Source organism: Gopherus evgoodei, chromosome 9, assembly GCF_007399415.2.
Source record: "Gopherus evgoodei ecotype Sinaloan lineage chromosome 9, rGopEvg1_v1.p, whole genome shotgun sequence".
In the NCBI taxonomy this organism is placed as follows: Eukaryota; Metazoa; Chordata; order Testudines; family Testudinidae; genus Gopherus; species Gopherus evgoodei.
Genome location: NC_044330.1, coordinates 35,006,180 through 35,029,694, shown reverse-complemented (window position 1 = coordinate 35,029,694; position 23,515 = coordinate 35,006,180). Strand labels below are relative to the sequence as shown.

At 39.2% G+C, this 23,515-nt stretch overlaps 1 long non-coding RNA gene across 1 annotated transcript in view; it reads right to left on the bottom strand.

Annotated features, from left to right (window-relative positions):
• Positions 1–855: 855 nt before the first annotated feature.
• LOC115657742 overlaps positions 856–23,515 on the bottom strand; it is a 67,436-nt gene continuing 44,776 nt past the window's right edge. The window contains exons 2-3 of the long non-coding RNA XR_004002040.1: positions 1,627–1,741; positions 856–980 (exon numbers count right to left, since the gene is read on the bottom strand). This is a non-coding gene — a long non-coding RNA (uncharacterized LOC115657742). The remainder of the gene's footprint in view (positions 981–1,626; positions 1,742–23,515) is intronic.

Sequence of the window (23,515 nt, the reverse complement as noted above, 5' to 3'; positions counted from 1 at the left end):
CTGATCCCCGAAGAGTAACCAGGGTGCTTTTTTTTTTTAACTCTTTTTTATGAGAAGCTGAATCAGTGTCTTTGTCAAACTACAAGATTCATGCTAAAGTTTCATTGTTTTGTAACACATGCTGAGTTGTAGAGAGCTGCTTCACAAGGGAATATTGAATCAACCAGCATTTTCTTTGCTTCAGTACATAAAATTCAGGAAATGCTTCTTATCCTTTCCACCATGTCTGCCAGTTAATTTAGCATATCATATTTTAATAAAATTGTCCTTTAAAAATGTTTGCTGAGTTAATAGGGTGGCTCAACAAGTGAATATTCCAGATATTATTTGGCCTTTTTGAGTCAGGTCTGCTCTGATTTGTGGATTTTTACATGCCTGATATTTATCCGAGGGAGAAAAAGGATACGGAATTATAGTTCATAATGTACCCAGCACACACAAGCCTTATGAACAGAAACTTCCCTGGCTATGGTAAAGGGTAAGAGAGCTTATTTCCATGGTTTTAAAAACTTTCATTTATGAAAATGATAATGGGTCCGTTTGCAGTTAATCTTTTCCACTGTCCTAAACAGAACTCACTCCTCACATAATGGAAGGATATAGAATGTCACCACACACATAGGCAAAGAAAACCTAACCCAGTTGTCAATAACACAATAGACAAGGTGGTCACGAGCAGAGCCACTGACCCTGTGTGTCTAGTACTGCTGTTCTGCAAGTCATTTAAAAGTATATTAGGTGACAAAGACAGTAGAAAGAGGAAAAAGAGAAGGAGTAAAGATGGTAAAACTGAAGAAAGTAGATAAGTGGACATGTAGATGTCTGGATAAAGAGGTGATGTAGATATACCTGTGTAGACGAGATTAGGGGATATGTTGTGAAGATTGGTAGAAGCCTCCTAGAGAAAGAGTTCATTCAGCTGGCATATGTGAATCAGGCAGCTTCTTCCTCCAAGCTGCCTGGTCTCAGCAGGTGGATCACTGGGAGCACAAGAGAGACAGGCTCTGTTGTGATAACTGGGGCCTTGCAGGCTTACTTTAATCATAAGCCTCAACAGTAGAAAGTGGGTAAAGGTTCATGAATTGTCACAATGACTTGTTATATACAATTATTGAAGAAAAGGTGTAAGAAGGAGACAGACTGGATCAATTTAAACAGATAGAGTCTACTGATACCTTCTAAGGACTGTGTAAAGATTATGACTTTTAAACAAGAGGAGTAGGGGATCAAAAATCAATGGACCAAGACTAGTGCTTTGGAAATTAGGCCTACTTAGTGGACAAAATAATGAGAGGAAGGACTATTCCACCCATCACCCCTTTTGGGGGCCTATAAAAAGAGGCTTGGAGGAGAATAAGCATTTCTACCCCATTGCAGTCATGGTGAAAGGATTTTCATCTTGACACCCAGACTCTGACACACCAGTGGGGATGCTTGACTATCACCATTGCACCAGCAAGGACCCCAATCTAATACCTGTGAGATCCTGCTTTATTTTCCCCTCCCTCATGTGTCCCTTTCTGGCAGGACTGGCTCCAGGGTTTTTGCCACCTCAAGCGGTAATGGTAATAGATTGGACACTATTTTCCTATATCTTTGCTTTGTTGAGGCTGGTTTATCACATACCGGTACTTTGGTTTTCCAACGATGTTTCATTTACTTGGTGTTCTCCTTCATGCAAAAGTTGCCTGTGCTACAAGCTGGGGTTAATAGGTCTTTTAATTTTATTCAGCTTTCATTCCTAGAAGCAGAGCAAGAAAAGTGATTATTTAATTTGAGTCCATAACAAGTGACAAACAGAAAAATGTAAAATAAATGGATCTAAACCAAAGGTCCTATTAGGAATGCAAAGTCAAAATATGATTGTTGATGTTTTACCAAAACAAGGTCTCCTTGTTCTCCCATTCCTATTAATAAAATATAAAGTATTAATCTACTTTTGAATTACTGTACATTGATGCATTCACATTAAACTTATTGCACAACTATTAGTCATTGCATTGAGTTGACTTGACAGATTTATTAAACAGGCAGACAACTCACTTCATAAACTTACTACAAGAGAATCTTTAGACTATGAAATATTTTCTATTTCTGTGCTCCCATCATCCAATATGACATTAATCATGATGCTGCAGATGAATGCAATAAAGATTTTCCCTTTTCTCAAAATATTCTGTATTGTGGGTAAGGAGATAGAATGTCTAGATGGCCTAATGGATACAAAGGAAAAAGAGGCTGAGGGGAGGAAAAACACGGCTAAAGGCACAATTCTGTGATTTTACATTTCAGAACTGGCACAAAAAGCTGTAATATCTAAAATTATATATTTCCTTGGTGTATTTCTGATTTCTAGTTCAATTTCAACCTTTTTTCCCCAATTAAACTCATGGAAAAGATTTGAAATTTTGATTTCAAGATAGTGTGAAACAGGTATGTTAGGCAATGGGTCTGCTTCTGATCATAACCTCATATAAATCTGGCATAAAGCCACAGATGTCAATTGGGTTACAATGATGTAAAAGCAATATAGGTGAGAGTAGATTCTGAACTAGCTGCCTGATGTACTTTATGATGTATCAGCTATGTTTCTCAATAAATGTTTTAAATTATAAATAGTATCATAGTTGCAGGATCCTGTTTTCTTAGATGGAAAAACTCCATTCTTGTTAGAAACTGAAATACTTATACACAGCTATTTGCACAGCAGACATGGCCAGATCTAAACAAGACCTAGGCCCTCATAAAAGGGTGGAGAACACAAAAAAGAATCCAGCCCTTAATTACTGCAGTCAGACACAAGATAAAATCATGATTGCTTCAGAAAGGTTCTGGAGAAATCTGCCTTTGTTTTGTTTTCAAATAAGGAAAGAAAACACCAACAACAAACATGGGACCAGATTTTCAGCTGCTGTAAATCAACATAGCTCTGGCATCAACAGAGTTACACTGACTTACATCAGCTTAACATTTGTCTCGCTAACATTTGGAACTCCTGATGAGACTTTACTGGTTAAAAGATCCAATCTTTCAAAAGCTAAATACATATTATAAACATCCAGGCTGCAAGGTGGGAAGTGTATTGTACAGTACGCTCTCTTTCTTGACTTTGCCTTTTGAGAAGTTGTTATGGCATCAGTTTATCACAATTAGTAGCACATCAAGTATTATATGCTAATACTCACAGCTGTGCAAAATGCATGTTATCAAGAGCACCCAGCAGCATTACCTCTACCTCCTCCACCTCCAGATTGAGACCATGTTAGCTTATTAAAAGAATGAGAGGAAATGTAAAACATGGTTCTTTCAAGTAATCCAGATAGAAAAACATTCTGTTGTTAAAGCTAAGGATCTAGTGATTGTATTTTCAATATAAGGGAGTAATGGAGGAGTATACAGACACAGAAACACTCACTCAAGAAGCTGAACAGTTTCTCATTATAGTAATATGACACAGGCCTGTGCAAAAGGTCTGTGGTCCCAGATCTGTATAGGTACGGCTACACTACAATGGCAGCCCAGAGTCAGTAGAACTTGTTAGCAGACCCTGGGTTTGTTAACCTAAGGCTTGAGCATCTACACTCATTTATGACTCTAGATTAGGGATTGTTGAACCCTGGGTCCCAGACTGGGACTCCAGCATCTACGCTGCATTATGTGGGCCAAAGTCCAACTACCCATATCCAAGCCTTCATAGCGCCCTCCCAAAACATGGCTGTTTTAGCCCTCAGTTTGCGGTTCAGTGTGGAATGATCTCTCTCTGCCCACGAAACTTGACTGTCCAGAGGACAAAAAAGTTGGCTTGTGAAATTATTGGATATTTCTCTCAGACTCCCAGAGCACAACCCCTGTGAGGCTGCATCTACACTGCAAAGGAATATGGATTGAACCCTGGGTTGACTCAGGCTCAGACCCTCCACCCCGTGGGGTTCTAAGAACCTGGGTCCAAGACCTAGGTTAGCACAATTTGTATATAAACTGAAGGGGAGTTAGGCTTGAGCCTGAGTTTGAACCCTAGGTTTACATTTACACGTAGACATAACCTGAGTCATTCCCTCCTGACACCAACCCTTAATGAGGAAAGTTACAGTTACATGAAATGACAAAAGTTGGTTTGCTGCATTTGTCTACATGGCTGCTTCAACAGCCACAATTTTCAGTTCCAGTCAAGTGTCTGAACTATGTAATAAATGTGAAGAGAAAGGGGGAATCTTCCAGGTTGTTGAACAAAAAAACCCCTACAATATGCTGTGAGGTAAGCACTACAGCAGCAAGAGGCTACGGAACTGCTGAAAAGTGAGTCCAAAACAGCAAAGCATGTAAGACTAGCAGTGCTTGTACACAACAGGAGATAACACGAATATATTAGTGGAGCTGGTGGCTTCTAAGTTTCCCTTTTGAGGTTAGTGTGTCTTGTAATATAGTTAGCACATTTACTGAGGTTGTATTAGACTTCTCTTTAATATAACTGGCAGCGGCATATGGCTCCAGACCTCTATTCTTTCCAAGTTGCTGGTCTCAGTCATTCATACGTCAGTCTTTATCTGATGTGGGCTGAGGATTTGTATCTGTTTGGGAGTAGGCTACATCTGGGATTTCAGATTCATGAGTGAATGATTGCTAAGGAACAGACAGAGATACCAAAATCTCACCAGATGTTCTTGTGAGTTTTCAGTGCACAGCAGAGTTCTCATATGCTCAGTCAATCTCAATGTTTATACCACCTTGAAAGCTGACATATTTCATGGGAACAGGTCTTGTGAGACATCAGACCCATCCAAATTCAAACTCTAAAGCAGGCCCCTTCTAGCGTTAGATTAGACTAACTAAAACTACAGAGGATAGTTCAGGTACCACAAAACAGCTGGTAAATAAAACACTGGATTCAAGAAATGGAATGGTGGCTTCCTGACCTGGCCCAATTTAAATGGACACTGATGAAAGAACTTTGTGGTCACTTCAAAATTATTATCCACAATTATCCTGGCTAAAAAGGCTCAGTCACATAGTGATTAAAAATAGTTGTAACTAGTTGTCATGATGATAGAGCAAGTTTAAAAAGTGGATGTTTGGCGTAACGCTAAATTGTTTTGATGATAACGCTGAAATAGCAAATGCAGTATCCTATTGAAGTCTTAATACTGCATATATTATATTTTATCTATGTATCTGAAACTGATATGCTATCTTGATCGGGCATCTTGAATACACTCTGGACACCTACTTTTCCTTACTTTAGGTCAGAGAATTGGTCATAGATTCATAGATTACAAGACCACAAGGAACCACTGTGATAATCTAGTCTGACCTCCTGTATAACACAGGCCATAGAACTTCCCCATAATAATTACTAGAACAGATCTTTCAGAAGAACATCCAGTCTTGATTTAAAAATTGTCAGTAATGGAGACTCCCTCAGGGCCACTGGTTAATTGTTCAAATGTTATTTGTGCTCTCTATTAAAAATTATGACTTATTCCCAATATGAATTTGTCTAGCTTCAACTTCCAGCCACTGAATTGTGTTACACCTTTCTTTGCTAGACTGAAGAGCCCATTATTAAATATTTGTTCCCCATGTAGGTACTTGTAGACTGCAACAAGTCCCCACTTAACCTACTCTTGACTAAGCTGAATAGCTTTAGCTCCTGGAGTCTGTCACTGTAAGGCAGGTTTTCTAATCCTTTAATCATTCTCATCTCTTCTCCAAACCTTCTCCAATTTGCCTGCATCCTTCCTGAATTGTAGGTGCTGGAACTGGAAACATATTCCAGCAGTGGTCGCAACAATACCAAATACAGTTTTAAAAAAACTTCTTTAGTCCTACTCAAGATTCCCTTATTTAAGCACCTAAGGATCACATTAGCTCCCTTGCCCACAGTGTTTCAGTGGAAAATCTTGTTCAGCTGATTATCCACCATGACCCCCCGACTTTTTCAGAGTTATTGCACCCCAGGATAGAGTTCCCCATCCTGTAAGTATCGTCTACATTTTGTTCCTAGATATATATGTTTACATTTAGCCTTATTAAAATGCATATTGTTTGCTTATTAACCAGCTTGCTAAATGATCCAGATTACACTAAATCAGTAATCTGGCCTCTTCATTATTAACCACTCCCCTATTTTTATGTCATCTGTAATTTTTATCAGTGATGATTTTGTTTTCTTTGAGATTATTGATGAAAATGTTAAATTGTGTAGGACTAAGAACCAATACCTGTGGGACCCCTGAGAAACACACCTGCTTGATGATGAATCCCCATTTACAATTACATTTTGAGACCTATCCGTTAGCCATATTTTAATCCATTTAATGTGTGACATGCTAATTTTATTTTGTTCTAGTTTTTTAATCAAATTGTCATGCAGTACCAAGTCAAATACCTTACAGGTGTCTAAGTGTATCACATCAACACTATTACCTTTATCAACCAAACTTGTAATTTCAAAAAGATATGTTTAATTTGACAGAATCTATTTTCCATAAACCCATGTTGATTGGCATTAATTATATTAACTTCCTTTAATTCTTTATATATAGAGTCCTATATCAGATGATCTATTATCTTGCCTGAGATTGATGTCAGACTAATAGGCCTATAATTACCTCGGTCATCCCATTTACCATTTTAAACTTTGGGCAATTTGCTTTCTTCAGCCCTCCTGGAAAAAGGCTTAGAGTTAAAGCTCACTTGTCACTTCCAACTTTTTAATGGTACATGTATTTTTAAAGCTACTATTTGGTTACATGGAAATATGTTTCTTGTTGATTCTTTTGATATACATTATATATCTTCTAGAAGCATAATGTGGCTTCCCAGATGAAGTAGGGGATGTTTAAGTGTAATGCTGGGCAAAAGGGTCTGTGCATGTATCACTTGGTGACTAGATAAAATCTCATTTTCACTGCATCAAGACTACTGAGAGGAAGGCTATGAACTAGACTGAAACGTGGTACAATCAATCAGCTGTTCAGCTGTTGAGTAATGTAACTTGTCATCTCTCTGGTGGAATCTACACTGGACACTGCTTGTCCTGCTGAATATAGTAGAAACTCAAGTGTGTACCCTGCTTTTAAAACCAGTTTTTATGTTCTGCTTTGGGACACTGTCAGCCAGTGCTCCAGGGTTGGGGGCCTGTTGGCTGCACTGCCCGGAGCACCAGGGCTTGGGCTTTGCCCCCCCGGGGCTAGGGGCTGTGGTGGGGGTGCTCTGGGCTCCTGCAGGGAAGGGGGCTGAAGGGGAGGGGCTGGGGGCTAGCCTCCCCCAACGGCCAGGTCACCGGCTGCCTATGGCCCCTAGCGCTAGGCATCAGCGTGGCCAATCCTGGTGCTTCAGGAAGCCCGGTCATCCTGTGTGCTGGTGTTCTGGGCAGCCTGGCACTGTAGCCACAGCTCCCATGCGCCAACCAGCACAGCCGCAGCACTAGCCACCCTGAGTCCCAGCGGGAGGCAGGCCCTCCAGAGTAGAACACTGGGAAGTGCAGGAGGGGGCCTGGCTTGGGGACGGAGCATGGGTGGGGCATGCTAGGCTGTTTGTGGAGGCACAGACTCCCCCTTCCTATGATATCCGCCACCTATGTTCGGCCCAAGAAAGCACATCTATCAGAATCTCTTTAAATATGAAAAAACTTCATATTTCAAGCCAGTTATTTGAAGCTGCTCAGTTCTCTGGAAAGTAAAATACTAGACATACTGCATTTTAGCAGTATGGACTAGTCTTATGTCAAAAAGCAGAAAGGCCAGTTCTGTGAATTGTGCAGTAACGGAATCATTTTAAGCACTAGATCATGTCCTGTCTGGAAAAACTATGGCTTTTTAAAAAGGCTTTTTTAAAAAGTCATTTGATGCACTGTTTCAAGGGATTTAGTGTCTAAATTCTAAGCTCAATTATAACAAGCAAATAAAAATTGTCTATCCCCAAAGACCATTACACAAGCCCCATAATAACTACAAAATATAGTTAGTGTGTGACTCCAATGATGTCAATAGGGATGAGTAACTGAGGGCACAATTTGGTACTCTCACTTGTGTATTGTGTGTACCAGTAAACTGCAAACTCTTCTGTGCAAGGAATGTGTTATGAGCCCTTAAAGAATTTCTAGGCTGCCACAGTATGCTATGAATAAACAATAAAAAATAGTAGTCCTCTGTGAGAAGGGGGAGGTTAAAGGTGATCCTAAATTTAAAGTACATCATCTGTATTTAACATAGTTGGCAAAGGAGCCTCTTTAGTTCCATTTCTTGTATAAATGCCCAGCCTATATTGCTAGGCATCTGCACAACAATAAACATAGAGTATCAGCCTCAGAAAACAAAAACAAAAAACCCAAACACAAATACATCACCCGAGCCAAATAAACAAATACCCCATCCAGTCTCTCAACCTCATTTTTTCTAGAATTCCAGTCCTTACTGAATACCCAGAAGTCAGAAAACTTGGGCTATTTCAGGCTGAAGGTGTGCAGTGAAGTCCAAAGTTCAGGGCCCTCACAGAAAAAAACAGAACTTTCTCCTATTTAAACCAAGAATGATCCAGTATGAGTCCTATAGGCTCATTGAAGCTGTGGCAAGTATTCCACAGGGAGAGAAGATTTCTCAAGTAGGCAGGTCACAAGCTATTCGGTACTCTGTAGGCCAAATCCAACACTTTAATTTCTGCTTGGAAACTAGTAAGTGCAGAGCATGTAGCATTGCTAAAATAAGATCATTAGGGGTCTCAACCCTGCAAACACACATGTAGTTGATTTAATTTTTGTGCATAGTCACAGTCTAAATCTTCAGATTAGATTTAATTTGTGGCCTTATTTAGAGTGCACTACAGTGATCTAAAATTTTCAATTTGTCTTGCTCTAGTCTGTATTTTTTTTTAACAAAATGAATCACTTTGTCCAGAGGTTTTTAAAATTTAAACGTTAATTAGTCTACCTCCTGTGTGTTTTGTAGCAGAAATTAATTGTTAGGAGAGATTTGAAAGAGGGGATGTTGGTGGCTTGATACAAAGGTTTCAGGAGAGTGCTCCAGGCATAAGCGTGGCATGGAAGAATTACTGAGATAATCAGAAGGTATGCACGTAAAAGAAACATGGTCTCATAATTGAAGCACATAACTAGGCAGCAGTGGGTTCTCTTCCTAGTTCTCCCATTAGCATCATTTTCTCTGTGACTGGAGACATATCTGTAGCATGGAGATGACAATATTATACAGATATTTTATGAGGATTAACTGGTGTTTAAGTGATTTTGAGATCCTCCTATACAGAAGTGGTAATGATTTATTTGTGACAACTGTGTGTGTGTGTGTGTGTGTTGAGAATTATAATTTATTAGGGGAAAGACATATCACGTAATTGAAAATTCAATGCAAATAACACAACTTTAAGGTAATTACCTAAATAATGCTTCTAAATAGTTAAAAGTAAAGTTTATTATAACCAAATAAAATATTTCACTCTATAAATTATAGTGTTTAACCTTGATAAGCACTCCATAAAAGGCACAAGAAAACAAGCATTTTACATGTAAATTGGTCTACTCTTTCAGAACCAGAGAATTGAAAACAGATTTTAGTCATAAAAGATTGCAGCTTGTAAAAGGATTGGATGAATAATGAATTTTCTGTGGATCCCTTTTCTTCTTCACACTTCACTATTGCGGTGGTTCCTGAACTTGTTCTGCCACTTGTGCAGGGAAAGCCCCTAGAGGGCCAGGCTGGTTTGTTTACCTGCCGCATCCGCAGGTTTGGCCGATCATTGGCCAAACCTGCTGACGGGGCAGGTAAACAAACCAGCCTGGCCCTTCAGGGGCTTTCCCTGCACAAGCAGTGGAACAAGTTTCGGAACCACTGCACTACTGGACAGCGTTAGGTTAAAGTTTGTAAATCACTTTCAAATTTCATATAGCTCTTACAGTTCCATTTATCCATTCCTGTCTGTGACATTTATACTACATTTTGACTGGATTTATTCAATAAAACAATTAGACATCTTAGGTCTTAAATTGGTAAACTGTTTTTATATTGCCTGCTGTAACAAACAAATATACTTTCCCTTGCTGGGCTTACTGAGAGTCATACATTCAAAGTTATAGCAGAGATGGGGCCCTAGAAATAGAATCAGCTCTGTGTGATCATCCTGATTTTCATGCTCAATAAACATAAAGCAAGTCCACAAATTAAAATGAACTACTGTCGAGTATATGGCCTGAACTATGTTACAAATCTACATTGACTGAAAACTCCAATTCAACATTTCCCAAAATTCAAGTGAAACGCCTGCCCATGAAATCAATAAGCACCCCCTTTTAACTCTGCCATGGGTTGTTTTTGGTGGGTTGATTGGTTGGTTTTGCTTTTTTTAAAAGCCTATCCAAAATGAGCAGTCACCTACAGTAACTTGTGTAGATCCTTCTTCTTCTCTCTTATATGCTTTGAGAAGCAGTGAAATAGTTAACTATGGCATTTGAGTTAGCACCTATAGAAATGAATGGACCAGTTAACATCTCCTGGGTATTGTGTCAGCCTCTCTGCAAAATCAGGAAGATACGACACTTCTTACATTCAGGTCATGTTTTTTAAAAAAAATTTCAGAACCATAACAGCTGGAGACTTCTTTCTGTTTTCATAGGAAAAAAAAAAGACTCTTGAGAACAACTGAGATGTCTGTCTGCACCCAATTACTAGCTATTCTTTCACTCCCCACTAGGGAGAAGTTTTCTGATCTAAACTATCACTTGCCCTGTACCAAATAAAATGAGAACACCAAATCCAGAAGGCAAGTAAGAGAAGTAAATAGTTAGGGAAGGGGTGGGGGTATTGGCATTCTGAAAATATTGTAATGACCTTGCCTCAGTCCCTGGAAAAATCATGGAGCAGGTCCTCAAGGAATCAATTCTGAAGCACTTAGAGGAGAGGAGAGTGATCAGGAACAGTCAGCATGGATTCACCAAGAGCAAGTCATCCCTGACTAACCCAATTGCCTTCTATGATGAGATAACTGGCTCTGTGGAGGATGGAAAAGCAGTGGATGTGTTATTCCTTGACTTTAGCAAAGCTTTTGATACGTCTCCCAGAGTATTCTTGCCAGCAAGTTAAAGAAGTATGGGCTGGATGAATGAACTGTAAGTTGGATAGAAATTTGGCTAGATCGTCAGGCTCAATGGCTCGTGATCAATGGCTCCATGTCTAGTGATCAATGGCTGGATCATGGCAGCCAGTATGAAGTGGAGTGCCCCAAAGGTCAGTCCTGGGGCCGGTTTTGTTTAATAACTTCATTAATGATCTGGAGGATGGGGTAGATTGCACCCTCAGCAAGTTTGCAGATGACATTAAATTGGGAGGAGTGGTAGGTACGCTGGAGGGTAAGGATAGGATACAGAGGGACCTAGACAAATTAGAGGATTGGGCCAAAAGAAATCTGATGAGGTTCAACAAGGACAGTTGCAGAGTCCTTCACTTAGGATGGAAGAATCCCATGCACTGCTACAGACTAGGAACCAAATAGCTAGGCAGCAGTTCTGCAGAAAAGGACCTAGAGGTTACAATGGATGAGAAGCTAGATATGAGTCAGTGAACCCTTGCTGCCAAGAAGGCTAACGGCATTTTGGGCTGTGTAAGTAGGGGCATTGCCAGCAGATCGAGGGACATGATCATTCCCCTCTATTCAAGATTGGTGAGGCCTCATCTGGAGTAATGTGTCCAGTTTTGGACCCCACACTATAACAAGGATGTGGAAAAATTGGAAAGAGTCCAGCGGAGGGCAACAAAAATGATTAGGAGGCTAGAGCACATGACTTATGAGGAGATACTGAAGGAACTGGGATTGTTCAGTCTGCAGAAGAGAAGAATGAGGGGGGATTTGATAGCTGCTTTCAACTACCTGAAAGGGGGTTCCAAAGAGAATGGATCTAGACTGTTCTCAGTGGTGGTAGATGACAGAACAAGGAGCAATGGTCTCAAGTTGCAGTGGGGGAGGTTTAGGTTGGATATTAGGAAAAACTTTTTCATTAGGAAGGTGGTGAAGCACTGGACTGGGTTACCTAGGGAAGTGGTGGAATTCCCTTCCTTTTAAGGTCAGGCTCGACAAAGCCCTGGCTGGGATGATTTAGTTGGTATTGGTCCTGCTTTGAGCAGGGGGTTGGACTAGATGACCTCCTGAGGGCCCTTCCAACCCTGATATTCTATGATTCTATGACCATGCAGGTATGCAGCTTTTAATTTTCTTTCACAGGTCAGATATAAACCCCATATCATTCCTGAGAAAAGCCCCATTCAAAGCATCCTACCTAACTTTAGTTTCTATTTCCAACTTGCATTTAAAAAGAACACCCCCCTTTGTTCATCTGCAGCCTCTGTTCTGCCCCTGTTCAATGTTATTTTCATATTTGAACAGCGTGGTTGTTTATGGCAGTGTTTTGCCAAGTGTCAACCTATCTCACATAAAGAGGATCTATCACCAACCTGAGGTTATTCTTGACCACAAGGTAAAGAGATTTGACAAGGCTGTGATGATAAATAAGGATGATCCAGTTATGAAAATTCTGGATCAAACTGTCACCTCAAATTTAATATGAAATAATGAACAGCTCCTAGTAATATTACACTCCCATATGACAGCTGTGTTCATAGGAAGTTTGAGTGTATGACAGTGATAGGACTTATTCTAGTCTCATAACAATTTGCACAGGATATAAATAGTGACCCAAACTTAATATTGGCACAGTTAAAATGTCTTGGATATGCAAAGCAATTTGCCAACAAAGGCTAATAGCCTCATTAATATACTTGCACTGTGTCATCTTCATTCATGGACCCATCATGAACTGCAGTAGTGTACTGCAAATTTATTTTGTTAGGTTAGAAAATTGCTCCAAGTACTCTTATTGCAATATTTAGTAATTGTTTTCAAAAACAAAGAAAATATTATTTCTGTGTAAAAAGAACTTTTTTGCTGACAAATCTCGTTAAGTTTCTCTGATTTAATAACTTAGCATTGATGCATTGGTTATGTCTTGCTGAGTCATTCCTAGAACCGGGAAAAATGTAGAGTTTAAATCCATGAACTTCAGCTTGATTCATGACTCAGACCACTTTTAAAACTCTTGCTCTAATTTTGATTCTTAAATGGGAACTGAGTGCTATTGAAAATCAGGCCCCCACCTGGAAATCTCTCCCAGGAGAGAGATCTATTCTTGCTCCTCTCTCAGCCAGCGGCAAGCTCTCATTGAATTCAGTGGAACAGACTTGGCAGGTGTAAACTTTGAGGTCAGTTCAGAGGAAAGTATGAAGTTGCATGAAGTACTAGGAACTCTACTGGTCAAAGGTAAGGGCTTGTCTACACATGGAAGTATCCAGGAACAGCTATTCTTGGATAACTCAGTGTGTGCACACACTTATTGTGGAACAAGAGTGCGTTGTTCCTGTTAAGTTTAGTCCACTTTGAAACTTCCTAGGACTTAACCATGTGCCTATGACCATTCTTATTCAGAGCATGACTTACCCACATATTTAAGTGCTTTCCTAAATTATGGCCACAATAACTTAGACAAGATGATGCACAGAATTCCCATAATTCTTTCTCATGAGAATAAGTGTTCAGTTGTAAAACTGTGATTCAGCCCTGCTATAATTTTCTCTCAGAATGAATGAAAAAGCAATGAAGTTTCATTCATCACTCCTTATCATGTTAACCTAAGCAATTTTTGAGGCTTGCATGAGGACAATTAATTTTGCTAATTTGTGGCTTAATTAGAAAATGGTCTTACTCCCATCCTGGAAAAGAAGAGCAGATTAATAGCTTAAAATTGTATCCACCTCCCGAGGCTGTTTTATATCTGGCTTTTATAAAAATGGAGCCCACAAAATATATATGTTAATGACCCAGTAGAAGGAAAGGCTGTGACTTTCAGAGATTTCTTTTTTCTAAGAGCCCTGTCCATACTAAAAGCCTGTGGGCAGCTAAAGATGGGAGTATGGGAAAATCCTCTGCTGGTATGAAATTGTTGTAGGCAGCTCTACAGCGGACCCCTAAATCCTACAAAGCGGGGTGAATGCAGAAGGGAAGGGGACGGAGCACACTGCATTGTGGTGATCCTTGTCAGTGTGATTGGCACTAAGAGAGCATTAGTCTGTTGCAAGTCAGAGAAATTTTGTGCCTTTGGCTGCTGTGGTCCTAGTCAGCCTCAGAATAAGACAAAGGTGTAGCCTAGTGTAGTTGAGGATTTAGTGTGATATATCTAAGTGGAGGTCCAAGATATAAATACTCTGGGAGGCATTCTTTTATATTTGAGTAGGTCAATTTTTTCTAATACTGCTTATTCTTAAGTATAATTATTTAGGCATCTTATTTGTTTAAGTACAGAGAATGTAAAACACATCAGATTGTTTGAAAGGCAGAAAACCAGCTTGGTTTGAATATGTTGATGATGAATTGCTCCACTTGTCCAGTTGCTGCCATTCCAATTCTGACATGCTTTTGCGCTGGGTCCGGCTTGTCTATAAACATGTGCATCAGAGTGTACAACTATTGTCATGAGTGCCCCTAAAGAAGCAGAATGATGGCTGAAGGCTTCCTCAGGGATTGCTGGATGTAGTTGAACAATAAAGGTTGAATCCCACATCTTGAGTAGGGGTGGGGGAGTGAATAGGAGAATAAGTACCATGTAAGTGTAGCATTAGTGGAGTAGATTATTTTAGGGAAACAGTATCCCTCCAGACTAATTCTTCATAACGTGGTGCTGTGCCTGCTTTCCTTGATACAAGACCTGTTGAAATCTAATACTTTGAAAAACTTCTGTCACATTTTACTTCCAAAACAGAGCTCCACTATGATTTTGTATCTTCTTTCCTGTTCAAGTAGGAAACATAGCATTGTTTCTAATGTGCTAGTTTTAGTAGTCATGTAGAAAGTCTGTCAAATATAATTTTCTCGGTTGTAGTTTTTCTAACGTGTTTACATTGAGTTGTGTTGACTTACATATGCCACATACTTCAGAACATTCTCAATAGCAGAATAATAAAGCTTTCGGTCATCTGTTCCTACTACATTACAAACAGAAATAGATAAATTAGAGTGTGCAGGAAGAGTTAACTTCATACCAGCTGAGTATTAATGTTGTGGCATCAGGAGTTGCTGATTCAACTGTAAATGGAAATCTCACAGTAATGCCATTCCTCACTGTAGATTGGGAAAAATACATACTTAACTATCCCATTCTACTGCCAATTGTTCTTGTTGAAATAACACTACTTCAGTATTTGGAAAGGTTTTTTTTCTTGCCTTTAATAGTCAAAATAGACAATTTTTTCTGAAAATAATGTTGTTGAAGGAAAAATTGGAAGTAAAGCCAAAGTGAACATCTCCTGTGGCCATTCACCTTTCCCTCCACACCCTCACACTACATAATCCTGTACATTTGTAGTGTTTTAATTAGATCTTCATAACTTTTTTTTTATTTTGAACTCATTGGAGACTCTCAAAGTTTGAGATTAAGTGAGTTATGACTTCTGTTCTCTGGATTATAAGGAAAATACATTGTCTCAAGTTTATGGTAAACCTCAAATGTGTCAGCCAGGATGAGAAATGAGACTTAATATATTGCTTTAGAATTTCTGCAGACTTTGATACCAACCTGCCTTCAAAGTAAATCAACAGCAGACTGAAACTCACGTTCCTTAGTAGAGATTAAATCCCTGTGTAGCAGGGTAGACCCCCCCCTACTGCTCCTGCCCTGAAGGGGTAAAAACAGCCATGGGAGGGGGCTGTGGCTGGAGAAAGCAGCTTTTAGGCTGGGCTGATTTGGGGAAGTGGCTGCAGCTGGGGCCATGCCCCAAACAGACTCAGCTGGCCCTATAAAGGCAGGGAAGCCAGAAGCAATAGTCTCTCTCTTTGTTTGTAGAGGGAGATGGGCCTGGCTGCAGGGAGCTAGAGGCAAAGTACCTGAATGGAGCAGAACTGGGGAGCTCCAGCCTGGAAAGCCCCAGGCTGTAGCATAGCAGTGGGCTAGTAGGTACTGTGGATTACAGAGGGCAGCCCAGGACTAGGCCAAGGCAGCAGGTCCAAACCCTCCTTGCCAGTGATGAGTAGGCTGATACTGCAGTCTGCCCCAGGGTGTGGGGCTAGATGATGACTGGCAGTAGCCTTATACTGAGGTGAGGTGGGAATAGTGGGTGAGGGTTTCCTGGGGAGGGGAGACCCTGAGAGAAAGGGATTACTGCCAGGGGGCAGCACCCCATGTAAAAGAGCACCAGGTCCAGGGAGGGACAAGGGGGGCCAGAGGACAGGTGGATCATTGGCCTTCAGAGGGTGCTCTGGAGCCGAGCTAATTCCCAGAAGTCACCAGCAGGAGGTGCCGCAGGGTGAGTCCGCTCCTCTACACCTTGGAATCAATGCACAGTGTTCTCTTAAGAGAACTTATCACCTCCAAATCATTTGTTTTGTTTCTTCTGCTGATCAAACTTAGAAACTCTTCTAATGCCAATTAGCACACTGTTGAGAACATGCTGAATGTATACTTATTTAAAAATGCTATTTATCCTAACTTATAAATTGTATTTTAAATCTGAAAAGCAACACTCTGCAACTTGATATGTTTCTGCTGTTGTTGTCTCAGTGATTCCAGTTCATATTGGCTCAGTTAAAAGGAATTATTTTTTCATACAATGCACAGTCAACCTGTGGAACTCTTTGCCAGAGGACGTTGTGAAGGCCAAGACTTTAACAGGGTTCAAAAAGAACTACATACAGCTTCTATGTCCACAGAGGTAGTGACTTCTTTTCTCATGGATCCTGAGAATCTGTGTTATTTGACATTTCATCTGGTATGATCTCTCCCCTCCTCCACCTCCCCTATAGGATAATCCCTGTGCAAAGGTGACTGAGGTTCTATCCTGACATTTTCTTAAGTTATAAATATAGCCAAAAACTCCGAATGATCATAAAAACATCCATACTGGGTCAGACCATAGGTCCATCTAGCCCAGTGTCCTATCTTCTGACAGTGGCCAATGCCAGGTGCCCCAGAGAGAATTAAAAGAACAGGTAATCATCAAGTGATCCATTCCTTGTTGCCCATTCTCAGCTTACGGCAAACAGAGGCTAGGGACCCCATCCCTGCCCATCCTGGCTAAAAGCCACTGATGGACCTATCCTCCATGAATTTATCTAGTTCTTTTTTGAACCCTGTTATAATCTTGGTCTTCACAACATCCTCTGGCAAAGAGTTCCACAGGTTGATTGTACATTGTATGAAAAAATACTTCCTTTTGTTTGTTTTAAATCTGCCTATTAACTTAATTGGGGGATCTCTAGTTTTTGTGTTATGAAAAGGAAGGGAGAAAGAAGGGAATTCCACAGACTTTTTTTTAAATGTGGGATGGATGCAAAGCAAAACTAGAAATGATTATGAAATTATGAAGTGCATTTATTTTATAGACAGAGGCCCTTTTGGGGATACTATTCATGGAAGTTAACAAATTTAGAGATCTCTACTATAGTTTCCTTGTTTGCATTATATTTTGTCCAGCCATAAACTATTTTTAAATGATCTGCATGGGGAGAGGTAGTGGAATTGTATGTGTATAAACCTCTAACAATAAACATCTCAAAATAAGAAGATGGTTTGAACAAGATAAGCAACTTCTCTTAATCTAAAACATGGAGCCAATCTAGTTTGAGGTTTGAACATTTTTGTAACAGTTTAGTTTTCTTTTTTGAATATCTGTGTTGAAGTGTCAGAGAAGACTGGAAGTAGAAGTGCTGAAATACCATGTGGAAAGCTGATTTGGTGGCAGTTCTGTCACAGCCAAAGATATTCTAGAGACCTTATTATTATAAAGATTTGCCACCCAGTTTTCTAAGCCCAAGAGATTTGGATAAGCTTCTGAGACTTAGGATTCTTGAATGAATCATATTAAAACTTGCAACCTTTTTAAGGTTTCCCACATTGTCTAGTATAAAGCTGCTTCTAAATAAGAAATTGCTAGTCTAGTAAGTATTTCTCAATACTCACATGTAGAGAGAGATGAGTGTATGTGTAATATATTCACTGATATTTGTAGGGGTACAATTAACATTTGTTAAGTCTGCTGCTAGTCTTTCAAATATTTACAAAGCTATTACAATTTTTTAAACTTTTTGGAAGTTCATATTTTATGTTTCCTTCTAAAGTTATAGTCAATGGAAAATCTGAAAATTTCATGTTACCACCAATACTAATGAATTGTCACAATGAATGTTTCATTAACAGCCCGTAGTCTGACAATTATTCATTTAACCTGTTTCTGAATATTTAATTCTTTGTATTACCACGGTGCCTAAGACCTCCAAGTATGGACCAGGATCCTATTGTTACACACTGCACAAACACAACAAAGGTGGTCCCTGCCCAAAGAGTTCATCACTTTCCTCATCCAAAGCAAACTGTTGTGATTTTTGTGAACAAAAATTTCTATAACGTGACTTCCTTCCAAGTTGATGATTTTGGATACCAATATATTTAACCATCTTAGTTAATTTCTTTGAAATGAGTTCCTTATTTAATGTATTTTTATGCCCTTTACCATCTAATTTATACTAGTGAATAAGATTGGAAAATGTTTTACAGTGGATAAAACTGAAGATCAGAAAACGTGGACGTTTATTAAGAAGATGAAATGATTGCCTCCAGTAACTGCCAATGATGATGGTGCTCTTTTGTCCCAGCAGTTCTAAAAGCTCCATAACTGAAGTCGTCTTTAGCCTTGTAAAAGAATTTAATGCTGGCTTTTAATAGTATTTTTGGGATAATTGCACTACCATATTCTGTGAAAATACACTTGTCTATTAAAAATCTTTAAATCTTCCCAAGCATCTTTTCACTCCTAGGAAAACTTCTTTACAACACAGAAAGTAGATAAGAGAGAATTAACAAAAATTGAAAACATTTATTCTGAATGAGATTTTTTTTCATACACTGTTCTGAATTGTCACTTTTTTTTGGTACTACAACAAATATGTGCTAAAATAGACTGGACAACTATCTTCTGTTTGTCACTTTTTTTCATGTTGAGTATAATCATGAGTATCCCCATTGAAATTGACCAATGGATTGAATCAGAGCTACTTGTAGAAAAAGGTGCTGCTGAGCTTGATAAAGCTGGTGGAATGGGGCTCTAAATCTACACTTAAAGTATATTGACAAATCTCTTCCTCACCTTATCCTCTTAAAAAGAAAAAATACTCATTCACCACCAACATGAGGACACGCATAGCTTCAGCTAACATGTGAACACACACTGGTATAGCTGCTGAGAAGGCAGTCTCTTTGAAAATCCTCATTTTCAGCCATTTAAAATTTCTACAAACACTTCTTACCTGAAAATTGTCACGATAGTCTCAGCCTAAACCTCTTCCAAATAAGAGAAAATTCATAGCTAAAAGGCTATCGTCTAGTCTGACCTCTTGTATATCACACTGCAAAGGACTCTGCTGAATTCCTGTATAAAATAGATCATATTTTTTTAATCTAATTTTGATTTTAAATTACTCGTGGTGGAGAATCCACCACAATCTTTGGTAATTTGTTTCAATAGCTAATTATCAAAAAAATTAGGCCTTATTTTCAGTCTGAATTTGTCTAGCTTCAACTTCAGCCATTGTATCTTGCTATATTTTTTTGTCTGCTACACTGGAGAATCCATTATCAAATTCTGTTTACTGTGTAGGTACTTCTAAACTGTTATCAAGTCTCCCTTAACTGTGTGTGTTTTGTTAAGCTAAATAGATTCAGCTCCTTGAGTCTATCACTGCAAGGTATATTTTCCAATCATTTAATTATTCTCTGAATCCTCTCCAATTTATTTACATCCTTGTATTATGCATGCCAGAACTGGACATAATATTCCAGCAGTGGTCATGTCAGTGCCAAATACAGATGTAATATAACTTCCTTATTCCTACTTGAGGTTTCCCTATTTAGGCATCCAAGAATCTCATTCGCCTTTTCAGATACAGTTTCACATTGGAAGCTTGGGGGTTATGGTGGATAATCAGCTCAACACAAGTCTTTTTTGGCATCACTGCTTCCCAGAATAGTTTCCCATTCTGTAAATATGGCCTATGTTCTTTGTTTCTAGATGTATGACTTTAAATTTGGCTTTATTCACCCACTCAATTAAGAATCCCCATTTACAGTTATATTCTGAGACCTGTCAGTCATTTTTCAATCCATTCAAAGTGTTGACATATTATTCTTGTTTTAATCAAAATGTCATGCAATACCAAGTAAAATGTTTTACAGAAGTCTAAGTATATTACATCAACAGTATTACCTTTATCAATTAAACTTGTAGTCTCATGAGGGGGCAAAATTGCTAGTTTGATAGAATCTATTTTCCATTAATCCATGTTGATTATCCTCAATTCTTTATTAATCGAGTCCTGTATCAGCTTCATTTTTCTTGTTGTTCTTTTGCCTGGGATCAGGCTGACAGGCTTGCAATTATCCAGATCTTCCTGTTTATGCTTTTTAAATATTGAAACAATGGTAGTTTTCTTCCAGTCTTCTGGAACTTCCCCAGTGTTCTAAGATTTATTGATGATGATAATTAAATTTGGCTTATAAGCGCAATATTTTTGATGGTTACGATGGAAGAGTTTCAGAATGTTCAGAGGTTTGGCTCGGATGCTTATCTAAACTTGCTAGAACCTGTTTAGTATGGAGATGTGGCTATAAATCTGTCCGAGATTGGGCCTGGAACTCCTGATTTCTCTATCAGCTTTGTCATTGTCTTGCTTTTGAGGCCTTGAGCAATTCACATATATATTGCCTCCATTTCCTCATTTGTACAGGATGTTTCTGTACCCTGTGAAGATGCTTCATGTCTTTCTTTTTTAGGTATTCTTTTTGGCATAAATTTATCTATATACAAATTTGTGGGCATCATAGAAACACAAGAATTGCTTTACTGCATCAAACCCAAGGTCTGTTTCGTCCTATTTAATATCCAGTCTCTGAAGTGGTCAGTACCAGATGAAGGTGAAAGGGCCCTGTGGAAATCTGTACCCCATATTAAGTGTCATCCTTGTATCTCTAGGTACGTCTACACTGCAATAAGTCACCTGTGGCTGGTCCATGCCAGCTGACTCTGGCTTGCGGAGCTCAGGCTTCTGGGGTTGGGCTGCAGCCAGTTTTGGGACTCTCCCACGGTCCTAGAGCCCAGGTTCCAGTCCAAGCCTGGAAGTCTACGCTGCAATTAAACAGCCCCACAGCCTGACACCCACAAGCTTGAGTCAGTTGGCACAGGCCAGCCACAGGTTTTTAATTACAGTTTAGACATAAGCTGAAGCATTAGGTTTAATATCCTTGTAAAAAATATCAGTAATTATTACTTATATTCTGTCCACCAAGAAAGATGGGGTAACAAACAACATGGTAGAAATAAACAGTAAAGCCACCTTCTTAAATTAGAGCAGATAGTACAACAGGCAATAAAAAGACATTTTGTGTTACTAAATGCTATAATTCATTACTGAGGGAAGGAATGTGATATTGAAAGGACCATGCTATCACTTTTTAAGCAGAACTCTCCATTTTTTTCCGGTGAGAAATTCTGCTTAAAAATTAATGGCATGATATAGTTTACAGTTTGGGAAGTTTTTTCAGTTGACTTTAGAAAGTGTCTCAGTGATAACGAAGCCGCCTTTTATTCTGTACTTTGCAAAAAACAATAGATCAGTATTTATATCTGTCCCACTTTGATCAAGTATGAGAGGGGTAGCCGTGTTAGTCTGGATCTGCAAAAGTGGCAAAGAATCCTATGGCACCTTATAGACTAACAGATGTTTTGGAGCATGAGCTTTCGTGGGTGAATACTCACTTTGTCAGATGCATGCACGAAAGCTCATGCTCCAAAACGTCTGTTAGTCTATAAAAGTGGCAAAGAATCCTGTGGCACCTTATCAGTTTGCAGTGGCAAATGATAAATATTCACATTAGGAATTTTGGCACTAATAAATGTCTAGCTCAAATAAAGAACATGTTATGTTAGGACCAAAACAAAATATCAGTTATACTTTACATTTTATTCTTTCAATAAAAAGACAGTTACTCAGATCAAGGCATTTACAGGATACTTTGTCATTTCCAAATGTTACTGACTGCCTTGCTCACTAAATTACTGTGTCATATTAGGTAACAACATATCCAGTTCTATTGGTGCAATAGACTACAGCATCCTGTGACATATCAAGCAGGTTCTATCTGTGCTTCATGGACAGATATAAATATTTATCTGTAACATGAAACCAAAATTTAACAGACATTAACCCCTTAGTTTCATGATGAATTCAGCAAACAAAAAATGACAGGATAATATGTTTCACCTAGAATGCTTGTATTCATGAAGACAGTACCCCATCCACTGCACTCTTCCACAGTAATCAAACCAACACCATAATACCTAGATGTGGTGTTATTTGTAGAGACTTTGAGCCCCAGTCGTGGACCAGGAACAAAATGTGCTAGGTGTTGTACAAACGCAAAACAAAAAGACTGTGACACCTTGGCACCCCAATATTCACCACAGTCATGTAATTAGGATATGTTTTATACAAAGTACGCCTTGTGAGATTATTCAAAAAGTCTTGATCTGCTAGATAGAAATATCTCATTGGATTGTATGTGCTATCATCATATGTGATGTTATGAAGTCTGGCTATGTATGTGTTACTGAAACATGTTGTGAGGTTGAAAATTCCCACAGGCAACCTTTCAGGTACAACAGTCAAAAGGCCAAACAATGTTAATGGCTTATTGAGAAAATGCACACAAGCACAGGAATTTCCCCTAGGAACTGTGTACAATAGAAACCCCTCAGAGATAGCACTACATAATGGCCCAGGTCACAGCAAAAGGACTTTCCAGCAAATGGGAAGAAGATATAAAAAGGGAAGAATAACATCATGGGGGAGGGGGGAGGAATGACCCTCACTCTCCCTACAACAACACACCTGGAAACACCTGAGGGGCAAGGACTGAACTGTGGGAAGTCATGATCCCAGGCTAGAGATTGTTAGCCTGTGTATGAAAACTTAGGAAAGCCAAGGCAGCTTGTGCATTAAGAATCCGCAAGTCTGTTTATCACTTAGGGTGAGAATTTGCTAATTCATATCCTACTTATCTAGTGTGTTAAACTCAGTTTGTTTTGTTTATTTACTAAAATCTGCTTTGATCTGTTAGATTTTAAGTGATAGCAATCTTTTGTAGTTAATAAACTTGTTTTTGTTTTGTCTAAACCATGGTGTGGAAATTATAACTTGGGGCAGAAAACTGTTGCATATCTCTCTCCACATTGAGGGAGGGGGTGAATTTTATGAGCTTACACTGTACAGTTCCCTGTGCTGTGCAAGACGGTATAATTTTGGGTTTATGCTCCAGAGGGGAGTGCGAGCTTGGCAACTTATCACAGCACCACAGTGTGAAAGGGAGCCCAGACTGGTAGGTCAGGCGGGCTCAGTGGTACCCCAGTTCCAAGTGGCACCC